At 39.2% G+C, this 12,417-nt stretch overlaps 1 pseudogene; it reads left to right on the top strand.

The window, feature by feature from the left end:
• Positions 1-147: 147 nt before the first annotated feature.
• LOC139475221 (NXPE family member 3-like) lies at positions 148-2,335 on the top strand (annotated as a pseudogene).
• Positions 2,336-12,417: the final 10,082 nt, after the last annotated feature.

Genomic DNA, 12,417 nt, shown 5'->3' with positions numbered 1-12,417 from the left:
TATTTGACTAAGTACATTGATATTAGATTAAACTCTTTGCCTTATTAAGTTGAATTCTTGGTGGGATGGGGAGGGGGAATATTAAATCATTGTTTTATTTTCTTTGACATGCTATCAGGTCCAATTGAAATTTGGAAACATGTGAAAATGATACAAATACTTGAAGAGAGTGATGTCATTACAGGGATACCGATATTTATACCATACAAAGTATTAAATAAAATCACGTCATAGGCCGTTGTCCATCTTCTGACCTTCTGACCGAGTTTTCGACCTCAATGATGGAAGTTACACTGGTGTTTTCAAAGCCACATGGGCCGGACAGGCTGTGATACGCGTATTTATTGCAACACGAAGAGAGGAGTTGACTCTGTATTACAGAATGTTTAAACAATACTCCAGTATATGGACAGCATATGCTGATTTCAACAAGAAACCGCTGTCTGAAACATCGAGATGCTCAGCAAACCAACCGAGTATTTCAAAGACCAACGAGTGGTGTAACTTGACAACTGAGAACGATGGTTTTCCTTGGTTTTGCAAGAAGACTAATTTAACTTGTGATACATGGACAAATTCCTAAACTGGCCCGACTAATTTCACACTTGATACTACTGAGAAAGACATCCTTACATGGTACGTACCTATTTACCTCATTGTTTGTGTTATTAACGCTTCGCGTCTGTTCCATCTTTAAGCCGTTGCCATTCTGCATCGGATCTTGGATTGGTATTCGTCCGCGCACCTTATGGTTGACATTCGAAATTGACATGTCTGAATCAGATAAAAATAGTTCGCCGTCATTACCTCAAAATGTCATAAAAATCGTAATAATCATAATAATAACTCGGTATGTTTTCTGCAATATTCAACACATACACAATCTTCAATTATAATTATAATTTTAGAGACCCGTGAAGATTCCGGGGTAGAATAGGTCTTCAGCAACCCATGCTTGCCATAAAAGGTGACTATGCTTGTCGTAAGAGGCGACTAACGGGATCGGGTGGTCAGGCTCTCTAACTTGGTTGATGCATGTCATCGATCCCAATTGCGTGGATCGATGCTCATGACATCAGTCACTGGATTGTCTGGTCCAGACTCGATTATTTACAGACCGCCGTCATATAGCTGGAATATTGCAGAGTGCGGCGTTTAACAACAAACCAAACAACCAATCTAATTCTAGAGAATTTAAATTGCTATTTATCCAGTCGATTTATCCAGTCAATTTATTTCTCTTATATCAAGGTCAGTTAAGGGTGCTTCCTCTGACATCCTACGGCTGTTTCTGAATATATCTATAAGAAATGGTGAGTATGCATTTAAAATATATGTAAAGTATTATTCATCATTTCTGGTCGAAGCAACTAGGCCACTTAGTTACTAAGACTAGGCTCAAACAACAGTAATTGTATTCGGTCATTCAAATATCTCTTCAGGTGTTTATTGCTGTTCTGAATAATTTTGTTTTGGGAATGTTACCTACAATCTTGGAATGAAGAGAAATCTTGAACGCACACGTTAAAGCTCACTTCAAATGTTTCTAATTGCAGTTGGAAATTCATCATTGCTGACGCCGCCTGATATCTCCTGTAATAATTTACCAGCAAAAGTGACCTGGCAGCAGAAATCTCCAAACGGTTATTTTTACACCAATAAATGGCATTCGCTAATGTGTCATGACACACTGCCACGCACCATAGATGCTTACAGACAATGCTTGAAAGGAAGGACGCTATGGCTTCATGGGGATTCAACAAGTGCCCAGTTCAAAACAGCTCTTCACTCCTTCTTGCGCTTTCCTTCACATACAAATCGCCACGTACCTGTTATTGACAAAGATCCGTTACACAATTTTTCAGTTTCCTGGCATGCTCACGAATTACCGTTCTATCATGGAGCTCGACACTACCCAAGATATTCGAACCAAGCTCAGCACATCATGATGGACCGTCTCCCGAACACCACCAAGGACATCGTAGTGTTATATTTGTACGTTCATTTCACACTTGGCCACCCGGATGAGTTTCGGCGACATGTTCGACGACTTGTTCCATCTGCAAAGAACCTCTTGGCACGCGCCCCTAATGTTACACTTGCAGTTCGTGGCCCACATGCATATTTCAGAGGGACACAAAGTTTGATATCCTACTGGGGTCTCATATATTCTGATATTTGGCATGAGGAATTCGCTTCATTGCATGACAAGATTGTTTATTTAGATTTCTGGGATTTGACCATGGCAAGACCTTCTGCAGATGTTCACGCAGACATGAGCATAGTTCATCAAATGGTACACAAAATGATGTCACTGTTGTGCTTTAGGAAGTGATTCAATACAGTGACAATATATAAGAATTATATTTGACTAAGTACATTGATATTAGATTAAACTCTTTGCCTTGTTAAGTTAAATTCTTGGTGGGGTGGGGAGGGGGAATATTAAATCATTGTTTTATTTTCTTTGACATGCTATCAGGTCCAATTGAAATTTGGAAACATGTGAAAATGATACAAATACTTGAAGAAAGTGATGTCATTACAGGGATACCGATATTTATACCATACAAAGTATTAAATAAAATCACGTCATAGGCCGTTGTCCATCTTCTGACCTTCTGACCGAGTCTTCGTTAATCGGTATTTGCCGAGCCATTGGCGATGCAAAAACCGATTAACGGGACGAGGTTGATATTTCCCATATCAAAAAACACTCGTGATGAATTTTATTTATCATTTTCGCATTATTGTTTCCCTTTTAAGGAATAAATGCATTAACATTAACATCAGCAAGTTGTCGAAATCTTACGTATAGATCGTGCGTAGTGATACATGTTTTCCATTGCCGTGTGAAGTTACTGTGAACCAAAATAAACAACCTCTTAACTCCTTCATGGCATATTCCTTCGCTGAGAAAAAAAGGATTATTTTGAACAAAATATTTGAACAGAGTTTTGCAGAATAATTGAAACTTTAATCTCGCTAACAACAATTCTGTGTAATCTGATTATATCTCTGGTGTAATTTCACTTATATATAGTTTCGAATCAAACCGCTCTCTCACTTAAAGAATGTCTCTCGGAGGAGAGGTGAGAGTATACTTCAGTCGGTGTCACTATCACTTGCAATGATAATCCGGCGTCTTTTGACTGGAGCCGGGCTTGGAGTTTTAACGAGATTAATCGTTATGTTTCCACGAGTAATGTTGCCAGCAAACATAGTGTTGACACCATCAGAAACATTTGAAATTTGAGACCTACTTTGTGTTGTCTACTGGCGATTTGGACATGACGCGAGGGGCCACCCTGTATGACGGGAGTTTCATCAACAAGCTGGGATGTCACAGTGTTGGATGGAGTGTTTCGCAAAATGATGTTGGATATTTGATTATGCTGGTCAGGATTAATATGTCAGGAATTGTTCACAGAATGGATGTTTTTGTGACCAGTTATCTGCATAATTTGATTTGGCGGATTATTAGGCGACCCTTTTTTATTTCTTGGTTTACGGAGTTCAATCTCATTTCAAAAGTGAGGTAGGCCAATTAAAAACAAAAAAGTTAAAATTAAAAAGCCTCAGAGATTGTTTTTACTTGAAGTTTGTCCTAAAAAGTTAGGTAGGTATAAAAAAAAATATTCTGGAGTAACAAAAGTAAAAGAACTCAATTTTTCAAGAAAATCTTATCATATCCCTGGCACTCAGCTTGTGCACAAATGGCAATATAACAATATCCATGTCATGGGTGGAAATGCATGAAAGACGCCGCTATATTGGCAGCATGGCGACGTTCAACACCAGCCAACCAGATGATTACTGCTGTGACAAGTTCCCAGAGACTCTTGTGTGATAGATGAAGCCAACATTTATCTAGGAAATTATCTGCTTGTAAAACATCTTTGTTACTACATGTTTGGCTATACACTATTTGAAAGGTCTAGTTAATGCTATTGTTTAAAAGTATGAAAATTATATGTATTACATTATTTAAATAATTCATTAACAACTAAATTAAGTTCGTTTTAAATTAAAATAATGTAATCTAAAACATTCATAACGTCCAGATTAAGGACCAATGAAGCGAAAATTTCACGATTTTCGGCAAATATAAGATAAAATCCACTTACCCATTTCTTTTTTATTTTCATTTGTTTAAGTAAATTTAGTTGGAACGTTATTTTCATTGATGTATAGTGCTAGGTTACGAGCTATGACAAAGATTTCTTATGCATATATTTTGGCATTAAAGACATCGTGTCTGAGCCGAGAAATCGTGGCGACGAAAGCCGACATGTCATTTGACTAACCTTACACGCGACGGCACGAAAAGATGGAAATAATATCTTAGATGTCAGTTTGGCAACTTTTAGATATATTTTTGTTGATTTTATTACTTTGTAAACTATATTCAAAGATTTGCTTGAAACGTCTTTATTTTGCTGTTTGACATGTTCGATGAGGACCCGTTGTGGAAGTGTCCGAGAATTTCATATCCAATAACATTGCGGGAAATAGTGAATAATTTTTTGATCTTTTGATACAAAATGATAAAATCAAATGGAATACGTATTTCAGACATTGTGAAATGTGATAGATTTAATAAATGAATGATATGACAAGTAGGTTAATAAAAAAATATAATTGACGTGACTTGGCCGGTCTACCCTGCGGTGCCTGGTGACTCGTGCCTTATTGGCCGGTGTGTATGCGTGTATGTATGTGTGTGTATGCGTTCGACTGAATGCATGTTTGTGCGAGAATCTATGTTGTTGATAGACCTGTATGATTGTTCTCATACAGGTTTTGGTATAATTCATGTTTTAATTGTAGGGACTGTTTGTCATTTGTACTTTCTTAACTTAATGTTGTTCTGTGATATTTTAGATTATAGTGTCTCATAGGCCATATGGCCGGGTGCTTTTCATAATTCTATGAATGTACATTTTGTATTTTATCATTTAATATGCACGAGACACTTAAAAAAGCAAATAAACATTCTCTCTCTCTCTCTCTCTCTCTCTCTCTCTCTCTCTCTCTCTCTCTCTCTCTCTCTCTCTCTCTCTCTCTCTCTCTCTCTCTCTCTCTCTCTCTCTCTCTCTCTCTCTCTGTAAGGGCCAACCATGTTGAAAGAGTTAAACTGGTCCCAACTGCGCTTTGCGTTGACAAGCTTTGGTGGTATTAGAGAAGGATCCCAGCGACAAATATCAGAGTGACTTCCCTTTGCTTTACACTCGCGTAGCAAATTAAATTATATTTTTTGTTTGAACTTTTAAGCATTTTTTAAAGTGAAGATCGGCGGTATTTGTATATTTTTTCCTCATTTGGACTCTGAAAGAACGGCACATCCGTAAACCAAGTAATAAAAAATGTCGCCTTATTGTCATTCAACTTTTTCACAAGGTGCTTACGCGCAGAGTGATAAGTGAGTCGTTTCGATGTTTGGAGACTGGCGGCATCGCACATATTTTTCATGAGAGAGGAAAGTTTGTTTTTCCCAATATGATAGCGAATAATCCACAGATCGCCATGTTTAGGCATGCCTTAAGTGTGTGTGCCGATGTAAAAGGAAATCGACATCTGGACATAAATCGAGGGGGACGCGTGGAGGCATACAACTTATATACCTGCACAGGGCACCGAGAAGGATAAGCAACATTAGACCACAGTTTGGGCCTGACGTCGCGACAACCACGAGGATTCTCACCAGATTCTCATTGGGGTATGACATACCTGTTTTTATGTCATAAGCTTATGTCATGGATAAATGCTTCAGTTAAATGTTAAAATAAATTTAGACATCGATAACATGACTAATGAAAAACACTTTTATGAATCAATGTAGACCGAATGACGAGATTGACAAACTTTCCAGGCGAAGGAATACAAACTGTGGCGTGACATGAATCAGGTGACTAACTTATGCACATAACTTGACACGCCCACAAACTCATCAGTCAATCAACACAGCAGCATCAAAACAAGGTTCATAGGACCTGTCACTCAAGGCAAGAGGCGGGTAGAACTGCATTTGTCAGACTAACGACCCGGAACAAATGTCAGGGTGAAGGCGGCTGTTTCTATGACTTGGTCTGTAACCGCCAGATTCAAACATGAATTCCCTGAAAACGGGAAGACAGTTGGATAAATGTGAGTTAGAAATGAAACCCGAAGAAATGAAATTTATGAAATCCAGGCAAGCGAAATAGAGACAACAGGCGATTGAGCCTGTACGTTTGCTGTTTCGTTCCTTCTCGGCCTTCGGTTTGGACAATGAATATTCAAGAACTTCGCTAAAGGGTCCTGTGCATGATGATACAGGTGAGCAGAACGGGAATTCTCTCGACTGTAAATGGGATTCTCGGAAGTGGTGAAAGTAGTCTGCTTCCGTGGGCGTGGCTTAATTTTATACATTCATTGGAAAAGGAATGCAATAACACGTGACCAATACAGCTATTCAGAATGCAGGAATAACAATGAACACAACGAAACTATATATATATATCATGACACACTAAATCTGTACGGCCAAGTACATCCATGAAAAAGAGAGCAAACCCTTGAATTAATTCAGACACGTGAGCAGTTGACAATGAACTAACTTAGCATCCAAGCGTGCTACAACTCCAGAGTTGTTTAGCTTAGAGCTAGCATTGTCTATAACGCCATGAGCTTGACAAGGCCACACTACCCGCTATATGTTCACTCTACCAACCAATCACACGAACCCTTGAATCCTTGTGAAAAGCAAGTTGGTTGTGTTCATGAGATAAATTTCACTGCCTGCAAACACTGTCAAAATTGCGAGATCTGTTCGAACATTCAGCATTAAGAAACCTGAACTACATATGGTTGACTGTACAATTAAGTAAATCAACCAACAAAACCAATTGGCTGCTTGTTTGACTCTACAACAGGAGTGTAAGATATCTACCCTGAATTCCATATTTTTGTAATTTAAACCCGAGTTCAAAACACCGAAAGCTTTTGAGTAATCAATAAAGAAAGGCACAGAACATTCTTTCAAAGGATTTCAAAATGTGTATTAACATTGTTATAACAAATAGGTTGTCAACAGTGGAGTATCTGACATTATTTGGTTTTCTTCTACAAAATGTGTGAGCCTTATGTTTAAAACACTGATAAATAGTTTTCCGAAACAGCTCAATATCGTTATAGGTCTATAATTGTTTGGATCCAGAGTATCACCTTTATTTCAATATATATTGGTTTTATTATTCCTGTGACCCAAGACGATGGTTTTCATACAATATCCTTTACAAGACTGAATAAGTTTGTGTAAATTGGCCCGAGAATTTCAATGGAGCCAACGAGATATTCGTTGAGAACGAGATCTATTCCGGCGCACTTATTATTCTTCAAACGTTTTATTGCTACGCCTATTTTTATCTTAAGAGGTATCTTTATTCGACACAGAATCGTCATAGGTAGGGTATTCGTCCAACTCATCTGGTAGGTGGGTTTCCGAGGAAAGGCTTTCTGATATCTCGGAAAGATTCGAAATATGTATTTATAGCAGAATTCATATGTTTGACGGCGTTTTGGGGAGTTAACGTTGTCCAGTATTCCTCAGGTGAATAAATAACATTCTGAGTATCGTACCGTAACATTTAAAAACAAATAAAGAATATATTGGTGAGTTGTGATTGAGATTTACTGACAAAAACATCATGGTAACATCGGTACTGTTTTTTACCTTAGACCTAAAAACAGTAAGGAGCTGCAGGATTAAGTAAACGAGTTATGTTTGATGTTTCGTGTGAAAATGTTCCTTAAAGTCTCTACTTGACATGACATGTGAAACAGATCAGTAGCGGGTATAACAGCCACATGCCCAGATGACGCATTCCACCCAACGTCTCATGCCTCCAGTCAGACGTTGGATCTGTTGACTCCTGATGCAATGCTGCTTCCAATTGGTATAAATCTTGTACAGGAGGATCTCGTGCCTGTATCCGCCGCCCTAGAATATCCCAAACATGTTCAAGGGGGTTCAAATCTGGGCTCACGCTGGCCAGGGAAGAGTCGTTATTGCATTGGCCCTCATGTAATCCATGACTGCTTGCGAACGATAAGGCCTGGTATTATCATCCATGTACTGAGGTCGAGTAGTATGAGGGTGGTTGTCAAAATGAGGAACGACGATCGGCCTCAAAACGTCCCGGATGTACTGAGTTCCTGATAAATTGCCCCTTATGGTGACCAAATCCAACCTGTAATCATGAGAGATACACTCCCAAACCATTACCGAGCCCCCGCCGTATGCAACAGTCGGTTTAATGTTCCTGGGGGTGTAGGCCGTGTTCCGGTGCCTCCAAACTCTCATTCTTCCATCAGTGACGTTGAGCAGAAAGCGACTTTCGTCTGACCAATGTATCCGTCCTCAGATTCCAGTACTGTCGCGCAATACACCATGCTAAACGAGCAGCTTTGTGGTGATCTCTCAACAAGGGACGCTTTATGACTCGTCAGCCGGTTCCTGGCGGTTTTGGTGCTGAAACGACGATTGGGCAACAACAGTGTTTCAAACGAGTACTTGTTGAAAAGGGTTCTCGACGTATGAGACGAAGAAGGACCCTGTCTTCGCGATGTGTCGTCACAGGAGGTCTTCCGGATCTTGGACGGTCCTGTATATCACTGATCTGAGCATGTTTCTCGACTAAACGGCTTACGACAGCGTGATGATACCCAAATTCTTACCAATGACATTACAAGACATTCCTGCGTTAAGCATGCCGATTATTATCTTGTGGCGTTTGATAATCGCCTTCGTGCTATGGTCACACAATGTCATAGAATATCTTTTTAAAACCGAGGTTAAGAAAGCAATTTTAACGTTTGGATATACTGCTTTTAGATATATTCGAGGGTAGCATGCTGCACGGACAAACCATGCATGGCACGTGAGCTTTCGTCACGCATGGCTGATTACATCATCTCGAGAAAACATAATTCTTCCCGTAATTATATCTTTCATGACTGTTTCAAATATTGGGACCAATCGATCTTGAAATATATTTGGGTGTGCTTAACCCGTTTCTTTGGTTACACATCATTTAAAGGCTTTAGCCTGTTGAGATACTATAGCTTGTTGGAAATATGTTTGTTCTTCTGAATCCGATTTTTAGACTTTCTGTAATATATCCGCACAACGTAACACTTTTTTCCGAACCAGGGTTTGTTGCTCGGTTCGTCCACTTTGCTAGATCTCACGGACGCTGGTCACGTGAATAGTGATGCTTCCTACGACACCAGTGACCTACATTTACCGGTTACGTTAAGAGAAATAAAGTGTGCCACTGCACGTGCAAAACGAGGAAAGGCTGCCGGGCTTGATTTACTTCCTGCTGAGTCTCTTCAGAACCCAATATGTATATAGCTTCTGTTTAAGATGATGATGATTGTTTTGGAATAGAATTGTACAGATTCATGGCAGTGTAGTGTTATTAATTCCATAATCCACGTGACGGGTTGGGGTACCGGCGTATCTCTTTATTATCTGTTCCATGCAAAAGTTATGAAGATATTTGAAATGCACGGCTCAGTAAATTGCTAGAACTATTTTGGAAGAAGTTCAGAAGGGTTTTCGTTCAAACCGAAGTTCACATGAACATATCTACAGTTTTCGGTAATTAATAACAGAATATTATCAAGACAATCTATTTATGTTTGTTTTATGGATGCTTTGAAAGCTTTCGACAAAGTCAATCGCTTATGTATGGTATTATTTGATACAAATTGGTATTGGCGGTACATTTCTTTATGTAGTGCAGTCTGTGTGTGAAAACGCATGGTCTCGTGTACATATTAATGACAGCTATGCTCATTTATTTGGCGTCAACTCTGGTGTGTTTTGTCACCCCTTTTTCAATATATATCAATAACTTGGCAAAGGCAATAGACAACTAACAATGTGGTATTGACATAAGTAGAGACATTTTAAGTGCAATGGTTAATGGAGCTGATATTGCCCATGTAACTCCCGACGAACAATCTTTACAACCTCATGCTTGACTGTGTAGATAGTAATCATATTGATTATATTAATATATATAGGTATTTAGGAATATGAATGCTAGATTTGAACGTTACAGTTAAGGAAGTTGCCAAATCTTCTTATCGTGCACTGGGTGTTGTATTTTGCAAATTAGAGTCAGTTGGAGGTTTTGATTTTAAAGTATTAAACTAATTGGATGACAATCTAGTCCAACCTATCTTAAACTAAACTTTGATATGGGGAACCAGACAATATATTTGTATTAATGCAGTCCAGCTAGATTTTATCCAGAGGTTGGGAGAAAACATCTAATCTGTCTGTCCGTGGGGGGATGGACTGGACTTCACAGTGTACTCAACAAAAAATTGAAATTGTGGTGTTTTTTGTTTTTTTTTCATATTGAGTAGATGAAATGAGAATACACAGTGTTACTTGCAGCTGGTCTATGCTATTTAATAAATCCTGGAATAACAATGTTAAAATGTTAACTCTTCAGCAGTTACCTATTGTAGATTTGTCTTGTATTTCTCCCAAAGAATTTGAGTTATGCTGAAGATTATTGTCCAATGATTACAATGATTTAATAATAGAGGACAAAATAACGGCAACAAATTCCGTACATACTGTCTGTTTAAGAAACACTACAAGTTGACCCGTATGTTATGGCAATACTACGCAGATCTCAACTATGTATAATGTTTGTTTGTTTGTTTGTTTAACACCGCACTCGGCTATATTCCAGCTATATGACGGCCGTCTGTAAATAATCGAGTGTGGACCGGACAATCCAGTGATTGCCATCATGAGCATCGATCTACGCAATTTGGATACGATGACATGCGTCAACCAAGTCAGTAAGCCTGACCAGCCGATCCCGTTAGTCCCGCCTCTTACGACAAGCAAAGTCGCCTTTTACGGCAAGCATAGGATGCTGAAGATCTATTCCACCCCGGATCTTCACGGGTCTGTCATCAATATAACAATGTAACAATCAAGGCACATATTACAACGGAAGATCCCGTTACTGCGAAATTAGCCATGTAAAATGCCGTTATTACGACAATAGGTTGTTGTTGTTGTTGTTGTTGATTAAAGGTTGAAACAATATGCAATCTCTTAGAACCTCTCACCATTGATTTCAGTTAGTTAAAAGTAAATTCAGAAAAATATCATCTTTAATGCCTTGTCTCCCGTATGGTGATAAAATCAGATGGGCAGATTTCATCAACATCAGCCCAAACCTGAGTTCTTAGCAAACAGCTATATATCTTTACATACAGGTTCGACATATATGAATAATGAACCGTTGCTTCGTATCCGTGATGCTTCACAACAAAATCGTTTTTGACAATGCCAATATTATAACGTATAGCACATTGTAGTCTTTCTGGTCCAGAGACCGCCTCCGTGGTCTAGTGGTAGAGCGTCCGCCCGGAGAGCTGAAGGTCCGGGGTTCGATCCCCGGCAGCGTCATACCAAAAGACTTTAAAAGATGGTACTTGTTGTTACCCTGTCTGGTGCTCGGCATTAAGGGGCTAAAACAAGGCTCGGAGTCAGTATACTGTGTCTGAGTGGGGTATCCATGTTAAACTGCGGCATGGTATCTCAGTGTGCTAGCACTATAAATCAGCATCCACACAAACACACACACGTACATGCACGTCGCTACATAATTGCAATAATCTTGGACGCGACGTTAAACCCCATTTCACCTCACCTCTGGTCCAGACTCGTTTATTTCCAGGCCGCCGTCACATAGTTATACACTGCCTTGAAAGTAAGGACCACCCATTCTGTCGTATCGCCATGTTTAACATGTCGTGGCATGACAAAGTAACTATAATAATATGAAAGAATCGTTTGGTCCTTAACTTCTTTTGAGTAGTATACTAGAATATTGAGGAGCGTGGCGTTAAACAACAAACAAATAAACACATTAGAGAATCACAATACGTCATACCATGCCTACCAGATTAAAGGAGAGATGCTAATCTTGACTTTGTAAATGTTGCCCTCGAAGTTAAGAATTTCATCGAAATATCAGAAGTACGTATAAGAATACGTGTCGGTGCTGCACATATAGGCCCCGCGAACTCGTGAACAATCATCAAATACCCCGAGACAGATAATTGGACTCTTAGTTAGTATTAACTCGCCCGTATACAGATAGTGGAGTGACTGCGGTGTTATGTTGCTATCAGCAACACCTCGACCATACAATGGCAGAGTACACAAAGATTGAAAACGCTTATAGCAGTGTTCCAGTCAACAAACGGCACCAGAAGTAGGCCATATAAATACCGCTAAGTACCATACCAATTTGGGAACAGAACTCAAAGAAAACGAGCCAATGCTTAAACCACATGTGTATTCCGACGCCTTGATCTGGCAGGTGTGTGGTA

Source organism: Haliotis cracherodii, unplaced genomic scaffold (genome assembly GCF_022045235.1).
Source record: "Haliotis cracherodii isolate W230 unplaced genomic scaffold, xgHalCrac1.p SCAF_3, whole genome shotgun sequence".
NCBI lineage: Eukaryota > Metazoa > Mollusca > Gastropoda > Lepetellida > Haliotidae > Haliotis > Haliotis cracherodii.
This window is presented reverse-complemented; position numbering and strand designations above follow the sequence as displayed.